This window comes from Talpa occidentalis, unplaced genomic scaffold (assembly GCF_014898055.3).
Source record: "Talpa occidentalis isolate TD23 unplaced genomic scaffold, MPIMG_talOcc4v2.1 talOcc4.8, whole genome shotgun sequence".
NCBI lineage: Eukaryota > Metazoa > Chordata > Mammalia > Eulipotyphla > Talpidae > Talpa > Talpa occidentalis.
In genome coordinates this window covers 105,960,769-105,982,830 of record NW_023605194.1, presented here as the reverse complement: position 1 = coordinate 105,982,830, position 22,062 = coordinate 105,960,769, and the positions used below count along the sequence as shown (strand labels likewise).

The window sequence follows — 22,062 nt, the reverse complement described above, 5'->3', positions numbered from 1 at the left end:
GTTCCGCCATCTGGCTTCATCCCATAGGCCATATTTATCTTCACAAAATCCCAGCAAGTAAAATTTGGAAAAAGCTGCAAGTTAATGTGATTGAGCTTATACCCATATACTCATATGTTCCCTATGGAGAGTTTACTACCCTGAGCTGATATCTCATGCATTTTTAAAACTAACCAACTAACTTGTAATTTCTTCGAGAACACAGCCTCACAGGATGGCAGATGGCCCAGGACTTCATACGTACCTCATAGCCTTCAAGTGTTTTCCTTTAGAACACGGTCTTTTTGAATGTTTTAGGTCAGACACTAAATTTAGTCAGTTATTGTATTTAGTTCAAGAGTAGAAAACAAACTCACCTTGAACATTCTGGGGATTTTCTGTTTGTTTAATGGAGACACATCCTTTGCTTATGGCTGGCCCTTAGCACTAATAAAATAAACTCATTTATCCTGAGCACTGGGGTGGGATGTCATGGAGTTGGTAATTATTACTGACAACTAATGGCTGGTAGTTATTGATGACATTTGTGAAAGCAGGATAAAAATAATAATTATAATAATGTGAGGTGTCATGAGCAAATAGTAATTGCAATAATGATTGCTATTATAATGATTTTAGCTTATTAAATCAATAAGGATAATGGAAGCCTACGTGTGTGTGTGTGTGTGTACATACACATATATATGCTTGCCAAATAAAAATAATAGTCACTCTTGATTGAAAACTTGCTGTGTGCCAGGCACTGTACCCAAGGCTTGACATACATTATTACCTTTAATTCACAGCGAAGGTGTGAGTAACTATTACAGGTAGCTTGATTATCCTTGGGATGCTAATGACAAAACAGAACAGTTATGCAATTTGATATGGTCACACAACAGCTGGTAAATGGCAACAAGGAAACTTAAGTCTGGCCTAGCTAATGCCATGCACTTGACCAGGATTCTGTGGTTCGTGAAAATCAATGGACATATTTTGTCATCTAGGACAACACTGACTCCAGCTGAACGGTCAGGTTCCCCAAGGCTATGGGCCTAACTGACATCTTAGAGCTTGCTGGTGTAAGGACCTGCCCCAGACCAGTACGGAGGGCACCCCAGAGGGACAGGCGTGTGGGACTGCCCGCTGGACAGACAGTGTTATTTCTGTAATGAGGGGACTCTCCCCCTGGCTTGGGGAGAAAGCCTCATAAGAATGTGCCTTCTTTCATTTTGATCATTTTATTGTAACCTATGAACAAGTGACAGTCTCTTCCCTCCAGTGGCCAGTTTGTGTGCTCAGAAAAAGCTATGTGTTCGTGTATGTCTGTGCTGCCTTAGCGATAGGAGAGGGCTGCACCTTCATCCTGAATCAGTTTTTTTTTTTTTATTTGACAACAGATGATAAGATCATTGGTGGAATTTGATCTAAATTGGAGTTACCTACATTGCAACAAAAGTTAGCAATTCTGCAGTAAGCAGAATCGCAAACACTTAACCCAAGCCTGTGGTGAATGTGATTTAGCCCTTGAAAGGATTTCACAGACTCAAGGTCTCATGGTTCCTGGGAGCATCCCTTGTCTCTGAGGGAGAGACGTGGCCACTTTGGCACTGCGCATGGTCGTCCAGATAAATGGGCCCTGGCTGCTGACTTTGAAAAATGATACATAGAAACTAACAAGGGCAGGAAATGGTTGAAAATTCACTTTGATGCAGATGAAATATAAACCTTTTTACTAAGAGCACAATAGTGCACCTGTTCCCCTCAAGAAAATACGATTTTGTTCCACAGCAAATGGGCCTGAGTAGCAGTGACATATACCTCAGGGCCTCTGGGCCTCAGGACCAATCCTCTCATTGTGCAGCACCTTCTGGTCTGGAGAGGCGGTTCAGGGTATAGCTGGTTCAGGGTATAGCTGGCCTTTTCCTTAGAGTTTATTTCCAAACCAAATCCAGGAGGATAATCAAAATGACTTTGGGCCAGAAGCTGGGTGAGTCATGAGCAAACGGGCCTCTCAGAGACCAGGCCCCACTTCTCTGTGGAGTGAATTAACACAGATTGTCAAACGGAGCATCCGTCCCTCCTGAGAATCGCCAGGCACAGCTCTGGGAGGGCGCAGGCACAGCCTCTGTCAGTCCTGCCTCGCCAGAGTTAACTTTCTGAATTTTAGGCCAGTGAGCCCCAGTTCACATAAAAAATTAAACAGTGGTGAAAGAAACTGAATGATCAACATTATGGAATTTGCAATTTTCCCACCCCTTTGTATCCTGGGTTAAATGTTGTAAGTTAATATTTCATGAGTTATTTTGGCCTGGTTTGCATATGTGTTTAAATAAAACAGTGTTCATGTAGAACCATGTCAAGGCAGCGGCCGGGGAACGTGTGAGCAATTCGGGGGGAGTGGGGCTCTCTGTTTCTTGGGGAGGAGAATGTCACTGCGCCTGAGGAGAGGAACCCCTTAGGCATGAGGACTGTCTTCTGGCAACGCTCCCTTTTTCATTTATTCTTTACTCCAGCCTCTGAGGTAGGCAGAGTGGGGATTAGGTTTATGGCAGGAGTGATGTGATAAAAAATAATAGGAACAAAGCGTTTCATAAAATCATAAACCTCAATGATAACTAGCATGCCCCAGAACCCAAGGCAGAAATACACAGCAAGGCCCAATTGCCACAATGCTAGGCCACATTTGGGCAAAGTTGTCAACGATCCTCCACCAATAACAACTTCATAGACTTTACTGTTCCTTCTCTTCTTCATCTCCAGGAGGAACGTTTTCATCAGAACTGGGTATCTGGTGCTTAAGAGTTCTCCTGACACTGCTTCTTACTCACCAAATAGAGTCATAATCCTTAGTATGTAACTTCAAAATCCTTTATACAATAACCAATTGCTTCCCCAAAGAGGATTGTGACTTCAGATGGAGAATAAGCTGCTGAAGGAAATTAACTCTCAGGAAATGAAAGTCCTGTCTTTGTGCGCTTGGAGGCAGGAAAAGAAAAATCCAGAGGCTATCACACAGATGCCAAGCGTCCTTCTTCGTGTCTACAGAACATCAGGACCAGACAGGCGGCTCACAAGGTCGCTCTGCCCTCCGGGGGCAGGGGAAGAACAGGATGGGGCAGCAGTTCTCGGGATTCTTTCTGCCCCTCTCAGCCAGCTTGCCTGAGACAAGGGACTCTTTGAGGCCTCCTAAGGCCGTGACTGAAATCATCCCAAACCACTTCATTTACTTCCCCTTTTGATTTGTTCGCACCAGCTGAATCCTAAAAGATGTTCTGCTTTCTGCTCTTAAAGGGAGGAAAATCTCCAAGGAACGAGGCAGCTGGCATATACCATTTAGTTTGAAAAGGGAAAACATAGATGCTGGTTCTGAAACACGGTGTGCACATCCCCAGGATTAACACGCTTGCCCTGGAGGTCAAATTAGCAAAGTTGATGAAAGCAAATCCACAAGAGCATGAAAATGTCCCATCAAGTCAGGCAGGTCTCCCCTTTCTTTGGGTGCTAGGTCTTTCCTGGGGCGCCAGTCAACAGTGGGTGAGCATCTGGGCCAGATGAGCCACCTCGGGGAGGGTCGCAGTCTGAGTCCCGCCTGCAAGTCTCTTGACCTCTCCCTCTCCAGCTTCGGTTTCCTCAGCTGGACTGTGAGGCGTGCGATGATACCTTCTCCTACTGAAGGGCTTGTTCTGAGAGCTAATGTAGATCCTGGAGGTGAATGTACAGTGGACCCTTGAACAGCATGGGTTCGAGCTGCAGGGTCCACCTAGAGGTGTCTTGTTTTTGTTTCTTCTCTCCATGGATTCCATAATCATGGGTTCAGCCCACTGGGCACATCAGTCGGCTGCAGCAACCCACGTGGGGCTCTCCCAGTCTGTAAGTTATCCTGGACTTTGGACTGGGCTGGGTCAGTGCTCCCCACCCCAAAGGAGTTGAAGGGTCAGGCAGTATTTGTAAATAGGATGGTTAACTTCCTTGCACAAAATGAGGTCCTTGGTATCTGGAGGAGGGGGCGTGCTCCTCGGCCAGCGTTTTGAGCTCTCAGCTTACTGCATCTCCATTTCACCACTGTCATGATGTGATTCCAGTCCTTTGTATCCATTATTACAGTTCAGGTCGCCATCCTGGGTGGTCTGCCCCTTGCAGAACCTGAGAAAGAGAGTCTCGTGTAAAGCATCACAGAGGGGCCAGTCTTAGCAGAAAGACCCAAAGATGCGAGGACCGCAGGTTGAGGGGCAAGGCAGTCAAGCAAGGACATGGCCTCGGCAGAAGTCCAGACTCAGCCAGATCCTCACGTGCTCTGGAGCATGAATATGAGCGAAGAACCACGTCTGTAACCTGCATCGGACAGTCCTTGCCTGGGGGCTGCACTTCCCCTTCCCCCTGCACGAGTAAGGCAGGATGGAGTTTCCATGGCCTTCCAAGTGTTTCTGGGTCACGTGGATATCGGAGAACAACTTCTGCAAAGGGGCAGCTCTGAGCTGGTGGCGGCCAGTCCTCACTGCAGGGCTGTGTGTGGTCACCTACCTGTGTGTGGTCCCACCCCTGAGCTGCGTGCTGACCTGTCACCTCCCAACTGCCAGGGAGACTGGATCGTTCTACGGATGGCCTCAGCCTTGGTTCCTGTCCTCTCAGCCTTTCTTCCCTTGCAGGGGGAGAACTGTTCTTTCAAAATATTCTTTCCTGAATCCTGGCGAGGGCCACCTGTCCTCCAGATGGGGAAACTAATGCTCAGTGGGGCAAGGAACTTCCTGGCTTCCGGGCCTTCATGTCTGTATTCTTCTGCCTGAAACTCTCCTCCCTCTTCACTTGTCAATTCTTATTGATCTCCTAACTTCCAGCTGGAGTGCCCCCCACTCGTCATCGGTCTAGTCCCTCCAAATGCTCTGCCTTCGGAGGCACCAATCCAAGTTGTTATTTAAATAACATTGCCTCTGTAATCATTTATCTGCTCTCTACCTTCTCCCTTAGACTGCAAACTCGATGAGGACAGGAACTATGTACATTTGCTATAAGAATTGCTTGTGTAACTCAGTGCTGGCACACAGTAGGTGTTCAAAAAGCACTTGTTGAATGAATGAAGGAACACAGCTGGTAAGAGAGTTTAAAACCCGGTGTTTCTGTCTCAAAACCATATTCTTTTCCACTCAACCTTTGAGCATGTCCAATCCTCGTTTACTTATGTTTAATGTCTGCCCCAACCTCTGGAAGCCCAGTCTCAAAAGTCAGTTTCCTGCTATCTATATCTCTATCTCTAGCTATAGCTATAGCTATCTATCTATCTATCTATCTATCTATCTATCTATCTATCTATCTATCTATCTATCTATCTATCTATCTATATCTATATCTATATCTATATATTTACATTTATGTCATACCTTATGCCAATAGTGAACCTGCTAAAAAAGTAGTACTTCAGATTTTTATCTTAAAACCACCCCTTCCAGGCTTCAGGAGTGCTTCTTTGTATTGTACAGTTTTGCAGGTTTTGGTGATTCAGTCTGTCTCTTCCTCTCTCTCTCTCTCCCTTTCATAATACAAACCCTTTGATCACATCTCACTCAGCCTCCTGCTTACAGGCTGAAGAGTTCCAATCATTTTAGCTTCTCCTACAAAAATCACATTTCCTTGATCATTTTAGTTCTTTACCTCAGATATTTTCCAGCCATTTGTAACTTTCTGGAGGAGAAAACCAACATGGGCTGGGTATGCCGTTCCTTTGACCACCCCTCCCTGGCTGTCCAGCTTGCACGGGGAAGCCAGTGACTGTGCCAGACCCTGTGGTCTCTCCTGCAGCCCCCAGCCCACTCCCACCCCCTGAGCTGCATGCTGCCCTCTCACTTCCCACGTGCCAGGGAGACTGGATCATTCTACGGATGGCCTCAGCCTTGGCTCCTGTCCTCTCAGCCTTTCTTCCCTTGCAGGGGGAGAACTGTTCTTTCCAAATCCATTCTTTCCTGAATCCTGACAGATGCTGCACCACACTCGTGCCCTGCCCTCACCTTTCACAGCATCCTCCCCTTAGCCAGTATGATGATGTTAGCCCAGATTGCAGTGGCTCAACTCTAAAGACTCAAGTCTCCCTTTTGCAAAGTCCGATAAGCATTGGGTGACTCTTGCATCTTGAGGCCATGCAAAGAAGACTGGGAAATGAAGATGAACACGGTTGTCTCTGTTTTATCTTTACAGATGCACCAATTTGCTGTCACTTAAGAAAATTTTGCTTGGAATTTGGTGTGAACTGAGAACCCTAAGCAACCTGGGGCATGTGTCCACCCTAATAGTAACACAAGCACAGCAAATAAGAAGAGAGCAGCAGAGCTGACAATTCTGCTACAGGTGGAAGCTTTCTCAGCCACCTTCTAGGTAAAAAACAAAGTCACTATTTAACATGGCGTGTCAAGAGGCTAACCAAAATATCTTTTAATTATTAAAATACTTCAGTCACATGCATATGTAGGGCCTTCCCAATGAGCCTGCACATCTCATGCCTTTTGCTTTTGTTGCTGTAGTTGTTTTTTCAACACGTTGTAGATGCTCCTTAATCTTCAGTTGCATCGAGATTGATTTTGTGGTCTGATTTCCAATATATTTTTCATATTTGGTATAATGTGGCTATATTACTTTTATAATGAAAAAATTACAAATTATAAGTAAAAACAAATAAAATACTTCTTTAATTCAATTGAATTGAAATCCAGAAATAATTGTTCTCATTAGGTAGCTAGACCTTGGCAGTACTAGGGCTAATTTAGACCAGATTGGAAAAATTCAAAAATGGCTATTAGCATACACACCAGTTCCTCCAAACATAAATTGCTCTTTCTTGATGACAGACCAGATTTTCTGGGACACAGTTAATTTTGCCCTAGTTCTGGGTTTCCTCGAACACCCTCCAGGTTGGGGCCAGGAGCGGCTGTCAGAAATACCTAATATCAGGACTTGCTTACTGCCTGCTAAGCCTGTAAAAATGTATATTCATATAGGTTTCTTGCAGTTGCCAAATGGATCTTGAAGGGTTTTGCTTTCAGTGCGTCCTATAATGGTAGCTAGGGAAAATGAAAAAAATCCAAATTACCAGCAATAGAGAGAGTAGCGCAAAGCTGTTTACCCTGATGTCATCAAAACAGAGGGGGTGATTTACCTAGAATGATGGGTATCCTTCCTTTCACTGCTAATGTTTTAAAGTGATAGAAGAGCGGGAGGGGAAGTAGGTGGACCGCCTATAAAATTAACAACCAGCCTGAATTCTGCAGTTGAGTCAAGCAGGTTAGGGTGCCCTGGAAAATGAATACGTTCCCTGCAGAGCAAATATACACTTTTCTTCAACCACCAATTCCCCTCACCTCCTGCCTCTCTGAGTGACTAATTGAGCAGTGACTTTTATTGCTTTGATCATTTATGCTATATCTTTTTATCTCTCTCCCACTTAACTCTCCCTGGTCCGTGAAGGGCAGTTTTGATATCTAGCCCGTTGAAATTTGCTGGACTGGTTTAGTGGACCATGTATCTGGAGTATTAAACTAGCAGTGCCTCTCCCCACCTTGGTTCTGCTGAAAAGAAAAACACATTTTCACCCAACTTTTCTGATGAAGAAAACTGAGACCAGTCAGTTGACTTCGGGTGGAAATTATGAATAAGGAAGACAGAGGAGCTTAGTGCACCAAAATACAAGCTGTCTGCTCAGAAGTTCTTGGCTTTAAGATCACATTGTGGGGGTGTCAGGGCTAGGGATTGAAATCTTCTGGAAACTACTCAATGCTTTATTTCTCAGAAATGCAAGCATCTCATGCTGGAGGGAAGGTTCCCAGATGAGAATTGTTCATTCTGTACCTGTGTCCACCTGTTCTGACTCCTACAGAGGAGAAGATGTGAGTAGGGCACGATGTGAAGCCTGCAAGCGCCTGTGCCCAGTTCCCATCACAGTGAACTCTGCTGAGCATAATAAGATAGTGTGGGGCTCTCAGAGGTCCAAGGGCAGCAGAACCCAGCTCTCTCCCCAGCACCATCTGAGCAAAAGGGCTTATGGGCAGTGGAGAGGCCTCCAAGCGTGAATCTGATTCAGGATAAACAAGGCAAGCTGCCAGTGGCCTTCCCTCTCCCCAGCAAGGATTACATAAGCACCTTTCCACTTTTTCAAAAATTAGAAACTCTATTGATTTAGTGCTCACCATGCCGCCGTGTGATTTATGACCCAGAAGATGTCTGACAGCGTTCAGGCTGCTGTGGGCATCCCAGGCTGAAAACACAATGAAGACATGTAGACAGAACTTTCCTCACTTGCGGAGAAGCCTGGAAAACCCTCAGTCCTGTCTTTAAATTCGCCTTAACTTTGCTGAAGACTTCCTTTAGATAAATCATGGGAGGAAGCAAACTTCAAATTTTCCCATTTTCTCTGCAAATGTTTATCTGCTTGGAATGGAAATACCATGACAGCTGCCTTGTTCTGTTTTCTGATGGTCTCTGCAACTTTTCACGTCCTCCTGGTTGAGACAGTTAAGCTGTAGATGCGCTACTGCTGTTTCAACCAGCGGTTGCTGAGTGTCTGCTGTATACCAGCGCCATGATGTATTTTTGAAACTAACAAAGATGACCGCATTAAAACTTATGGTCCTCCCCTCAAAGAGCCGGTGGTATCGTCGGTGTGCAGCAGAAATAGACAGCTGTCCACAGACCTCCTGCAGCCCCTCCATAGTGGAGGATGTCATGGGGACGTGGCTGCCCATTCAGGGACCAAATATCCTAACTTCCCTAAGTCTAGATGGAACTATGACTATTTCTAGTTCTAAATGTGCACAAGTGTTGCGTGTGGTCCAGTCCTGGCTCTTCCCCCCTCCATGCACACACATGTGCCTGCCTACACTCTCTATGTTCTTCTCCTTTACTGCCTGGGCAGAGTCAGCATGCACTCCAGGGCACTCTTGGATGGCTTGCACTGAAAATGGCACTCTCACTGCGATTCTGGTGCCTCTCAAAAGGTCTATTAAGAATATGATTTCTGAAGCAACAAGAATGTCTAGAAAGCTGTGGTCCAAGGCCATTTTTGCTAGCCCAGGGCCTCAAGAAGGCACAGCTCTTAACACTGAAGATGTTTAAGGAGAAGATGAAGTTGAACTCTATCTGGGTAAATGATGTGCTAAAGCAAAGAACAACACAGAGGTTCCTGGTGGCAAGGAAAACCAGAGTGACCTGGGGAAAGGTAGCTCTTGTCATTGGGAATGTTGGTGTGGCTTGTGGCAGATTCCAAAGTAACTTTCCTGCCAAGGCCATTGCACACAGAATTTTCATAATGCTGACCCCTTAAAGATTTAAGCTGCTCTAAAAACAAATAGATTAAATGTGAGTTTTAGAAAAAGAAAATGGCAAAATTCCCATCAAACTGAATTCCTGAATGACTGGGTGAAAGGATACCTACTGACTTACTCACCTGCCCTGCATCGTTATTACATCAACAAGAAAAATATTTTTATGGCATTTGAAGCAGCATTTCCATGGCATTTCTCAATCTATTAATTATAGCAGTCAACCCACCCTAACTAATATAGGGTAGAAAAAATAAATGTATTCCAGTAACCAGGACACAACATTGTGTGAGCAGAACACAGTGGGAAGGCGTGGACGGGGTCACTGTTCAAAACTGCAGTAATTTTGTGTAAAAGCCCTTTGCTGAAAGCTACATCTTAATGTAAAGGAACATAATGAGCAAATACATCAAAATGGGACAAAGGAATCCTTCTCTTAAGTTCAAAATTATGTTCCCCAATGTGTTACTAGGTACTGGAAGTCAAATAAATTGGGATAAGTGGGTTAAACAAAGATTTACAGATTTTTTTCTTCTTAGAAGTTCCCAGAATGGGCCTCCCTGGTGGCGCAGCAGTTGAGCACTGGGTTGCAAAGCTGCCCACAGCCTCTACAGCGCCAGTTCGATCCCCGGCCACCGGGTGAGGGTCCCACATGGCGCACAGACCTTCCCTGCCGCCCGCTGCTCCCCTCAGCAGTGTACTTCGGTCCTTCTGCCTGCTCTGCTCCCTGCTCTGGCTCTGGTGAATTGTCTCACCCTCCCGCGCTTCTGACTGTACCCAGTGCTTGTATAAATAAATAAATAAATCTTTAAAAAAAAAAAAGTTCCCAGGTAATTTGTATTCCACTCTGTACTACAGAAAAGCTGCTTATCACCTTCCAATGACTGTTTATTCTATTCAGAATAAAAGTCAAAGTCCTGACCATGGTTGACAAGACCTAACATGATCCAACTCTGCTTTTCTCTTCCCTGACCTCATGCCATGGTCTCTAAGACGAATTGCCCATCATTGTGTATCCCCAATACTCAGAAAATAACTTTTTTTTTTTAATTAAGTATACATTTATTTTTTTTGAGAACATTTCTCAAACTCAATTGATGCAAGAATTGTAATTTGAAGAGCATCTAGGGAACTAGTATGTTGAGTGTAATATGGAACACATTGCAGAAAACGCTGGTTTAGAGAAAGTCCTAAATTTCCTCCTGTAACTTCATATGGATTCAGAAATATATACAAATACAGAGGACTATAGTCTATTTTATCAGGCACTGGGGATAAAGAAGTATCCTGTGCTGCTTTGTGGAAGACTTTGGTAACTAGCTAACAAACAGATCCATAAAGTGAATGGAAAAGGCAGGACCAGACTCTCCATACTTCCCTGCTTCTCTCCTTCCCTGCCAAGTATTGATGATGAGTGGTTTCACCAGGTCAAAGAATCCCCAGTGGGCTTAGTGGCCAAGTGTCAACAGCACTTAGCTGATTTAATCTCTAGTAATTCATCAAATATCTGACCTGCCATTTGGTTTTGAACCAATTTAGTTATTTCAGTGGCTTTGCTATGGTAGAGCAGGTTATGCTCAGCTTTGGTGAAGCTCCACTTTCTTTTTCCACTTTAGACAGCTTTCTCCAGCACTCCAACTAACTAGGCTTCCCATGTGTTATCCTGCAGGGAATTTGGCATTGGCTGAGAAGTCAAGTGAGTTTCTTCATCATCATTAGCTTCATCCAGCATGTGCTGCTCACCTCCTCTGAAGGTCTGCACGCTGCACATCTCTGTAGAGCAACCCCAAGTGAGGCAGGCATCTTAAGGTCAAAGAAATGAGGGAGCAGAGCAGTTAATCATGTGCAACTCCCATCTGTTAATGAGCAGTGTAAATGGGACAGAATTCATCATTTGCTTTTGGAGACACAAAGGTTAAGTTCTTTGTCCCATCCTACAAATCAAGACACCGTCAGAGCCCAGAATGGAACAGGGACAGTTGACAAGGTTCTTTTCAGTCCTCCAACACCTTCTTCCTCCACGGAAGTGTTTGTTGGCTCAAATATCTCCATGGTGGCAGTCAGCAAATAGCAGTTAAAGGAAAACTTGAAGTACTCAGATAATCGACAGAGGCTTGAGTTAAAAAAACGATGAGAGTCCAAGTAGAAATGTTCCGTCAACAGACTCCAATCCTCTCCAGATTCAAAGACAAGTTTGATTTGCTAAATTTCATCCCATCCAGACTATAAAACAAATGAGTGTCATTTAAAGAAAAGGCTTCAAAATTCTCCAATCATATCGACTCATTTGCTCCTCATTTCCAGGCTTGTTAAATAAGGCAGAATGTCATCTCATCGCATCTGAAAGTCATTTGGGCAAGATCTAAAGGAAAATATTTCCTGGCCATTATTCTTTACATGACTTTTTCTTAAAGTGCCAATGGGGCACAGGGAAATTAAAAACCAGAGTGTATTAATTGGATATATGTCTCCATCCCCACTTCTAGCTTTTGTTTTGCAAGTTTTATATTAGAAATTGGCAAATGGCTTAGGTACTTTGCCAAGACATATAGTTTGGGTCTGTGGGGCTCAGAGGCAGGAACCTGAGATCTTTAAGGCTTATTCCTCGCAGACTTTGGATTTCAAAGTTTTTGTTTGACTCATTTTCCCCGATAAAGTCCCTTCTTTCCTAGATCACGCCACCATTTTTCCACGTCAAAGCTACAGCTAATGAGCTAGCTGCATGAAGCCCAGTTCAAGGCCTGACCCTCCGATAGATACATGACCTTCCCTCTGTGTCACGAGCGCAGAGGGCACCATCCTGGAATCCCATTATTTCAGAGAAGATGAAGTGAGCAAGAGTGGGTGGAGAAGAGAGTAACCTTCCTCCAAAGACTGCTTGTTTTCTTTAAGATCAAGTCCAAATCCCTGTAGAATGGAAGATCTGGCCTTCATCATTACTTCAGCTCATCTTTGTCATTCTCTCACATGAACCCTGGGCCCAGTCTTGCTGATGTGTTTGCCGTTGCCAGACTGTTCCATGCTCTCTCCTCTCTGTTATTCTACAAATATTGCTTATAATAGCTAGGAATTCCTCAAGGAATTATAAACATCGTTTTCTCCGGGAAGCACTGGCCAGGCAGAGTCCGGGGTTTCACTTTTGTGCATCCAAGGTAATTTGAAATATATCCCTTTATAATATATCCTATTTCATGGAATTTTGAGTCCACACGTTTCTCTTCTTTTAAATTGGGAGTTCCTGGAGGGGAACTGGACTGGATACAATACAAGTACTTGACAGGTATTTACTAAATGGAGGATTTTAGTCTCTGCAATATAACCTTACCTATGTTTCCTAATGATGGTGGGCTGGAAGTCTTGTCTTTCCTACATAATTTTACCCACATTGTAGATTCTTCAGTGGTGAGCCTTAGAGTGTCTGATTCTTTGGAACGATGTGGACATAGCCTTATGCATTTTGTAAAGAAAAAAAATGTTTAAAATGCCCACAGAAAACTCTTTCAAAAACATTACATTATATTTGCTTAATGTGAAACATATTAGTAAAATTTTACCCCATATTAATAAAATTGCATATTACTCCTATCATCCAGGAAAGATCCTAGGTGAGGAATTCACCAAGAAAAGAATGGTCAGATCATGCTTCCACAGGATTTTTTAAAAGCTGCAAATGTGGAGGAAAGAATGTTCCTAGATGTGTTATTGCATGATTTATAATCCTCTCAATCCTAAGAAGCAAATTATAGTCTAGCAGATGGTTCTCTCAAGCCCTGTAGCGCGGGTTTGTCTGTAGCTATAGTTACATGTTTTAAGAGTCAGAGACATCTCAGTGAATTGTTATTGAATCATAGAGCTTCTCGGAGATGCTGAGAGGCTTCTCCACCCAGAGAAGATGCGTGACTCTGCAGCAGCCAACCCCTCTAGCTCACTTCCTGGCAAGGACTTTCCCAGCTGCCTGAAGCTACGCTTTCCAGGCCGCTCTTTTCTCAAGGAACCATCCTCTTCAGCAGCGTTGGTCCCATCTGCTGGATGCCGCTTGATGTGGAATAACTGATACTCCTAGAAGACAGGAGACAGATTTTTGTTGCTTTGGCTCACAGAAATATTCCAGGCTTTGGTATAGTGTTGGTTCCCAGGAGACATATAATAACTATTAAATGAGGGAATGACTGAATGAACAAATAAAAGATTCTGATTATCTGACCTCTGTGGGTTAGTGTCAGGAGGGATGGGAACACCCAAGTTCAAAAGTGTGTGGGTCTGATCCTTTCTCCACTCTGTGCCCAACCTGGCTCTTGCCTGGATTCTCATTCACTCTTTTTAGCTACCTGAGAAAATTATTCCCCTCCCTCTGGCCGGCGAGCACTGCTGTTTGCTGTCCTATCCATTGAACTTTGATGTTACACCATCCATCCTTCCGCTGTGGGGAAGAGTGACAGGTCTGGTCCTTCCTCAAAGTCCTGTCTCCCTGCAAGTAAACTTCCATCCCTGTCCAGTGAGCCCTGGTAAGTTTTGAGAGAAATTATGAGCCCACTGAGGCCCTGGCACTGAAGCAAATGAGGCCATCTGAGAGAATTATGGACGCATCTGTAATTGCACACCTGAGTTCTATCTTTACATCAGTTGGTATAGTTTTCTGATTCAGACCTCCTTCCTTGAGACATAAAATCCCAAGCCCCAGAAGACTCAACTTCTCCTTCTCAATGGTGCTTTGCAGATAAGACCCTTCAGAGATTACCAAGGGTCATTTTAATCAAATGAAAGACATCTCTTTTTACGATGGCTTTGCTGACAAATAATTAAGATGAATTACTAGCATATACTTGTCCCAGCTGCCTCATTGGTGTCCATTTGGAGTAAGCATATGAAGCTCACAGCCCATGCCTCAGCTCTTTAAAAGCAATTTATAACCGAACTCACCATCCTAACTACCTGAGAAGATTTTAATCCTAAACCTGTCACCACCCATTATTTTCACGGGGTCCTGACAGTTCTACATTAAAACAGTTTATAAGTAAAAGTTAACAAGGCCTAGGGAACATGATTTATGTTTCAGCGTGTGAAAGAGCCAACATTCTCTCCCTGACCAAAGATAGCCCAGAGCTCTCTGTGGACGGAAAGAAGAAAATTATCTCAGAAAGATGAATGGCTCCTGCCTTTGGACAGGTGGTGGATGTGTGGGCCTGGGGCTGAGGCTTGGGCATCAAGCAAAGTTTATGAATGTAAAGAACAATGTGTCCCCCCACATTCCTTCCTGGCATCACCACCCACCTAGGTCTACCTCACATTTCAGGTATTTGGCAGCATGCAGGAAATGTAAGCTTTTGTCTTTACAAAATATTGGTGACTTTGGAATTCCCTTCCATTCACCGAAGGCAGGGTTAGGCCTGACAGGACTGTCTTGTCACTGACAAACATGGATGGGTGAGTCAGAGGCAAGGTGGGCGTTTATAAAAAGCCCTTCTTGTCCCTTCTCCAAATAAAAACAAAACCCACCTTGGGGAAGGTAGAGCAGCTGACGTTTTCTTCACCCTTGAGCTCCTTCTGCATGTACTGATGGACCCTCCTTCCGACAAGCTGCTGGCTGGCAAAGCCTGCCTTCCTCCGCCCCAGCTGTGCCAACTCTCTAGCACCACCACAGACGGGGCTTCCGCATTAGAAAGGGGTTTTCCCACAGTTCTGGAAGCGACAAGTCCAGGTTGAGGTGCTGGCAGATTGGCTTCTGCCGAGGCCTTTCTCCGGTTTGCAGAGGCCGCCTCCTTGCTGTGTGCTCCCAGGTCCTTCTAAGCACTCACATCCCTGGTGAGAATTTTCTCTTCTTATGAGAAAGTGGATAAGTGCTCGCTCTAGTTGCCTTGTTTTAACGTAATCATTCTTTAAAGTCCCCCTCACCCGATGAAGTCCCATTCTGAGGTTCTGGGGGTTAGGACGAGTTTGGGGAAGGCGGACACACAATTCCACCCTGATACAGGTAACAGCCAAGGCACTCCAGCAGAAAACCCTCCAGAGGAAATGCATCAAGGGTTTCTCTAGCTTTCAGAATGGCCCCACAGCCCCATTTTGAGGAATAAAAAGCAACTTAGGCCGCAAAGGAAATAGAAATACCCTCCTAGAAAGGAACTTCAGAAAAAAAACGCTTTCAAGCAGCTCCGCCAAACAAACTCCTCCCAAAGATGTTAATTGCGTTCCCCCAAACTCCTTTTATGCATCACAGATCAAAACTCTCCTTTTTACTTTTTAAAGAAGGAGGTTTCCCCTTTCTCAAGTATATCATTAAGGCCACTTCCTCTCTTTGCCACAAGTGCATCCCATTTTTGGTCCCCAACTTTCTAAATGTGAGCCAGCGCTACCGTGGCATGCTGGTCTGTCCCTTATTTCAAGTCATCATAAGCTGGTGTGGCTGGAGCTCTCCCCGCACACCAGGCTGGGATATTTTCACTGTCACCAGGATAACGGACTAAGATAAGAGGCCAACGTGCTATTTTTACTCCCTATTTTTTTACTCCTGGTGTTAAATACAAGGAGAACACGGGAAAAACAAACTACCTCAGCCCTAGCAGCAACCTCTTTCTTATTTTTCCAGCTGGTCTCGATGTTCCTCAAGGATGACATGGATACTGTGGAGGCGATTGGGGCTGAGATGTTGCCTCTTAATTGTGTTTGCAGCCCAGAGCAGAAAGCATGCCCATGCGAGGTGCTTGTTGTATCATTTTTAAATCAAGGCCATCTTTTTCTCAGTGCTAAACGTGAAATGTTTTTAAAGGCCAGACTTAGCATAAAATCTATTGGTTGCCATGGATACCACTTACCACACAGGACTGCGCTCTGTGTTCGACTGTGTGATTTTCTCTATTCAAAGGTTCAGCATTGTCAAAAAACAAATTACTTTTTTCTGTTGTTTATCTCAAAGTTCATTACGGGGAAGGCAATAACTAAGAAGATATTCACCTATGGAAGGAGTGACGTGGAGAGGCACTTGGGCGCTAGGTCTTAAAATTCAGTATTTTATAATAATTAGAGCCAAATTGGCTATTGTGAAGAAATAAAATGCATTTTGATCTGTTTTGTGTGCATGTGAATATAAAGTAAAGCAGGTACTTGGAAGTCTGCTCCCGACAAAATTACATGGTAATAAGGCTTTTCACACCCACACGCCTGCCTGGGAAGGAGCTGGGTGAGAGGGACAGTGAGCTCTGATAGGCTTGGAACCTGGTACCGGAGGCTGGTGGCATTCCCCTTCAGGAGAGAAATCGTGGGTTCAGAACCTCAGGCTCACGGAACAATTCATGCCCTCTTTCCGCCACAAGTCCTCAGGGCGGAGAGCTGGTGTGCTGCTGCTGTTAAATGCAGAGGGCCAAGCTCTGCGAGGACACCGCCACTGCTGTCTGCTAATTAGCGTGAATATTTGCAGCTGGCAACTCCCTCCAAGCCCCACCTCTTCTTCATTCCACCTCCGCTCCTCAAGGAAAAGGGGGGGCGCCCCACAATGAATTGACAGAAGTAGCAAGAGGGAGTTTCTCGCATTACTGGAGGGTATTCAAAGATAATTCGGTGTCAGCAAGTTCCCATTGGCTGAAGCCTATAATATTTTGCTAGAACTCCCAATTAATCAAGGGCTGCCCTGAACGGTGACTTGTGAGCTATTGAAGATGCTCTCCAGTCACCTCTCCAGCACTTTTTAGAAGCCTTGATTCGGGCTATTTGCATGACAATAAGGTAAAGGGGAGATCTTAATGAAGGCATCTGTTTTTGAATGGGCTTGTTGGTATTGAATGCATGTAATCATCACCTGGGGGAGAGGGAAGTCTTGTTTGGGTTCACCAGAAAGCAGCGCTCAGATGCTTGCTAGTATGTAAATTCCAACTTGTCACCAAAATGTTGCCTAGAGCTGGTAGAGTTGTTGAACTGCAGTGTAATAGTCAAATCGCTGCCTGGGCATAACCTATTTGCAAGATGCACTGGCAATTAATTTACATATTGCAAATATAAAAACAAGGCAACATAAAAGGGAGAGACTGTCTAGAGAAGTGCCAGTGGCATCAGTAATCTCATGCTCACTGGCCCTGATGCAAAGTTGCTGGGTCCCACCTGGAGTCTCAGACATGCAGCAAAGAGACTGAAAGGGCAGAGCCCCAAAACCCAGTTTTGCTGACAGGAAATGAGAAGAGGTGGCTACGACGGTGAGCTCAGTGTGGACAGGGCTGTAGTCTGTTTTATTCACTACATACCTAGAGCCTAGAACATTGGTTGGCACACAATGGGTGCATAACATCTTTGTTGTTGGGAAAAATGGTAGGTGGTTACTAGGTGGCTGTATCAGCTGCATCTTTCTTGCAATCAATGGACACCAGCTCTGGTTAGTTTAAGCAGTGACAGCACTTACAGCAATGTCACAGGGAAAGGTGAAAAACACACTGGAATTAGGGCAGGAGTCAGAAATTAATGGCGGATCTTTTCAGAATGCTGCCACTGGGATGAAACGACTGCATCTGTTTTCAGTCTTTTTGTTAGTCTGTTCAATCTGGGTGATACTTAAACTTGCTTATGTGCTCACCTTTTGATAAGACTATGACAGGAACTGAGTCTGGCTAGAAATTACAAGTCCCAACCTCTCCTGCAACCAAGTGTGGTTCATGTGACAAAGGTCACACCAGTGGAATTGAGCTGAAGTGATTCACACTTACGGGGTGACAGCCCTCTCTTTCCTTGCTGCTGGGTAAATAGGCAAAGCCTGGGACAACCTTGGAAACCACGTGTTGAAGTTGGCAGACTTGCCCCAATATCCATGGTCCCTCGATGACTGTGTGGAGCAGAGTTTGTTTACTGGCTCTTGATTGTTATATGAGAGAGAAATAACTTTTTAAATGAGACATTACATTTTGGAGACTGTTATGCCCTATTGTGGCTACTAAGCCTTCACTTTAGTATATCCTACATCACTCGATGGGAATGCATTATGAGCAATTTGTCATTAGGTGACTTTGTTGTTATGCAAACATCATCAAACCCAGATGGCATAGCCTCCTGCACACCTCGGCTCTACAGTGTAGCCTATTGGGACCACTGTTGTATATGTGGTCTGTTATTCAGTTGAACATCATTAAGTGATCCATGACTGTCCTGGAGATGGGAAGAGAAACATCACCCCTCCAAAGTGATCTGGGGGCTCACTTTCATCAGAAGAAGGAGAAATGGACTCTTGGAAGCAAAACAACAAAGGTCCATTACAGTAGCTGCTGTCATTGGCACTAGGATGATTGTGCCCAAGCCACGTTCAGCACAAGTCTCCCCAGCTCCAGCTTGCAGACTGACTGGTATGAAGTTCCTAACAAGCAAGAGCCTCTTTCTTGGCTTGTCAAACACAGTACTTGCCTCAAGCGTGCTAGGTGTACTCGGTTCTCTTCCTCTTACTGAAATGCCAATCAAAGAATTCCTTCTTTAGGACTGATGTATGAAATCACAACCCATTATCAATAAAAACAGTGATATGTTCATGCCTGCCATCTTGTTTCTGTAGCCACCACCACAGAGATACAGACTCTTCTCTAACACTGATTAGCGCATGCCCAGCCTCAGCAAGCACTTTTTGCACTAACAGCCCCTCGGGAGAAGCTGTCACCAGCAGAACAAACATCTCATTAAACTGGGGAGAGAGGAAGGACCACAGCAGCATGGACTCCTCATTCCTACTTTTACTTTGTGATTTATTTTCAATCAATCAGCGAGTACTTATTATTGACTGCTTACTATGTGCCCTCGCTGTTTCCATTTTGAGGAGACCAATGTATTATTTCCCAGGTGAGTATTGTTGCTAGAGTTTAAAGATTTATTTATTTTTTATACAAGAGCTGGGGTACAGGTCAGAGGCGCGGGAGGGTGAGAGAATTCACCAGAGACAGAGCAGGGAGCAGAACAGGCAGACAGACCGAAGACACTGCTGAAGGGAGCAGCGGGTGAGGCAGGAGAGGTCTGCTGTGCCATGTGGGAATCCCCCTGGCCAGCAGGGAATCGAACTGGCACTGCAGAGGCTGCGGACAGCTTCACAGCACTGTGCTCAACCTGCTGCCCCACCGGGGAGACCCTGTTGCTAGAGTTTAATAAAGAAACATACACACACACACACACACACACACACACGTATTTTAACCCTTGTTACCTTCTAAGGATATCTTTCCAATTTCACACTAGAAGTCTAAAAGAAAATGGGATGAATTTAAAATAATTCCATTCTAGACTGAACTTTCTGAAATGTACTTATTTCATTGTGCTTACTATATTTTTCCCTCTTTCCACAATTTACCTGAGCCTCACTGCTGAATCAATCTGTTTGCCCACATTTCAGGTAATACAGACTTGAGATCTTTTACCTCTAAGTGTGCAGATGGTTTGGTTTGACCAGTTGGGAATTCTCTTCCAATGAGCGGGAGGACACACTGGCCTCCGTGTCCACAGCTCTCTCTCTCGGTCCGCACATCTTTGGATCTCCTCGTCCACACTGGGCCCAAGTTCCTGCTTCTTATTAGCCCAGCTCTGATCCTCAGTGTCTTTACACAAAGCCTGTGAAACTGCTCACCCAAGCTGAACCCTTAGATCCTCCTTTGACCACGGGCTTGCTGGTTCCCATGGGGGCTAACTTGCTCCCTTCCCAAGAGACAAAATCACCCCTAGGCTTCTGCCACCTAGCAGGTGAGTGCAATTCCACTCAGAGGGGGAGACCTGGCCTTTCGTTGCAGAGAAAACCTTTGAACAAACTTTCATGTGGAAATGAGTGAAGCCTCTACTAGGGAGGAGGCTTCGACGAAAAGAAACTGTGGTTTTTGTGCACTATCAAGGAATAGTAGAAGGTCTAGACCAGAAATTTCTATGATGACAAAGTGGTTTCATTTCTCTGCTGTCTAACATGGTGGCTACCCGCCACAGTCGCTATTATTTAATTGCAATTCACTTAAATTTAAATGGGCACACATGAGGCTGGGGTCTACCATATTGGACAGCACAGGTCCAGATGGAGAAGCCTCGGCAAATCCCAGTTGAAGTCCTAGATGAAAACAGCCAATGAGAAATCGCCTATGGAAAGGCGATTTGGGTTTCTATCCTGTGTCAAGACAGTGCTGTGCAGAGTTGGGAAGGGAAGAGGAAAATGGTAGATTTATGTGGCAACAGGAGAGGGAGACCGAGGTTGGACCAGTGAATGGGAGAGCAGGGACAATCAGCCAAACCTGCCTTCCGCATCTGGCACCATCTTAGGCATTTCCCAGCTCCCCCTGGTAGTGCCCCTGGGTCATTCGTTGCCCTTGGCTGGAGTGACACCCAGTCAGGGGAGAAGAGGGCCACGGTGCTCACGCAGCGACTGGGTGGGGGACCGGAAGCAGAGTTTGGTCTATAGCCCTAGGGGCCTTGTTCCTAGTACGATAAACAGAGAAATCGCGGAGGGAGCTTGCTTCACCCTGCTGCCTGGTCTGCTCCTTTCGCACGACCTGGCATGGCCCAACCCCGCATGGCCACCAGCAGTGAGGCTGTGACTCTGCGCCCTTGCAGTCGGCGTGAAAGCCCATCTTGGCAGGAACGCTCATGTTCACAACCAGCACCCGCCATGCAGCAACCAGGGGGCCCTAGGAGGTGGGAGAGGCTGTAAGATTTACCTGCAAGTACAGATGGAGCAACATCTCCAACTTTTCAAAACTTCTGTGGTGCAAGACTTACCCCAGCAGGGAGCTGTCGATGCAGCTGGGGGCTGCTGAACGCAGACTAGAGAAGTGAGCACCTTCTTTATAGCCATGGTGGTGACGACAGCAAGGACGAAAAACTGCCCTTGGGGTGGGATGGGAAGGTGGAGGACAGGGAATTTTTCTTTTCATTTTGTACCTTTGTATAAATGAAACTGAGTAATGTTTTCAAGAAGAGTCTGGCCACATCGATGCTAGTGCTGACATTGAGATGAGGCCATGGGCCTCAAGCTCATTCATTCCTGAAGCCTCTTTGGGTAAGAGTGGCCAGTTAGAAGGCAAAGATGGCATTTCTTGGGGGCCCATGTCTGATCATGGAAGGCAATGTGCCAGTGTTTAATCAAGCCGTGGACCCCAGTGTGAGGAGGGACTGGATAACAGAGGGCGGAGCCTGGCCCTGAGCTCTGTGCCAGTAATGTTGGAATCTTGTTGAGGAACGTTCTGTGGCCAAGATCCCTCAGGGACACTAAAGAGTCTATGAGAAGAGGTAGAAGGGGAGGCCCTGCAGTCTTGACAGAGGGACCTTAGTATCCGAAAGGGGTGGCTTGAGGAAGCCAGCTCCAACGGGGGGGCGGGCCACAGTAGAAGTGGGTCCAGGATGGACACTCAATATCTGGCCTGGAGCTAACATAAAAACTTGAGCAACAGGAAAGAGACTGGACTTGTACCTGTTGCTGTAGTTAGTGGGATAAGGGGCCTCCCCCCTAGAGCGGTCACTGCTGAACTCTGCAGGATGTGCTGAGGAGCAGGGACCTGCCAGACACCCACCAGGCAAAAGAGCTCCCAGATCCCGCTTTTGGGGCAGAAAGAGTGGTTGAAGCTGGAAGTTACCTGGGCAGAATTTGGGAATTCTAATTTCCTTGAGAAGCCGCCAGGCTGGGTCATCACCCCAAAGGTCCTCTTCTCAGGTCCTGTAGACGCCGTCACGTCTCCCCTTCCTTCCTCCCGTTTCCCCTGGGTGCTGACAGGGAGGGAATGAGCAGAAGCACTCAACACCCACGGGATGAACTCGGGGCTGCGGGGATTGCCTGATGGATTTGGAAGCAAATCAATCT

General features: G+C 45.5%; 1 long non-coding RNA gene across 3 annotated transcripts in view; it reads left to right on the top strand.

The window, feature by feature from the left end:
* Window positions 1–11,862, top strand: part of LOC119234374 (uncharacterized) — a 29,677-nt gene extending 17,815 nt beyond the window's left edge. Inside the window, exons 3-4 of one of the 3 annotated variants that reach the window (XR_008550078.1) lie at window positions 6,169–6,345; window positions 10,951–11,862. This is a non-coding gene — a long non-coding RNA (uncharacterized LOC119234374). Of the gene's footprint in view, window positions 1–6,168; window positions 6,508–9,820; window positions 9,838–10,950 lie in introns of those variants that run through there. The other 2 variants (XR_008550079.1, XR_008550077.1) reach the window with 2 other exon arrangements.
* The last annotated feature ends 10,200 nt before the right edge of the window (window positions 11,863–22,062 follow it).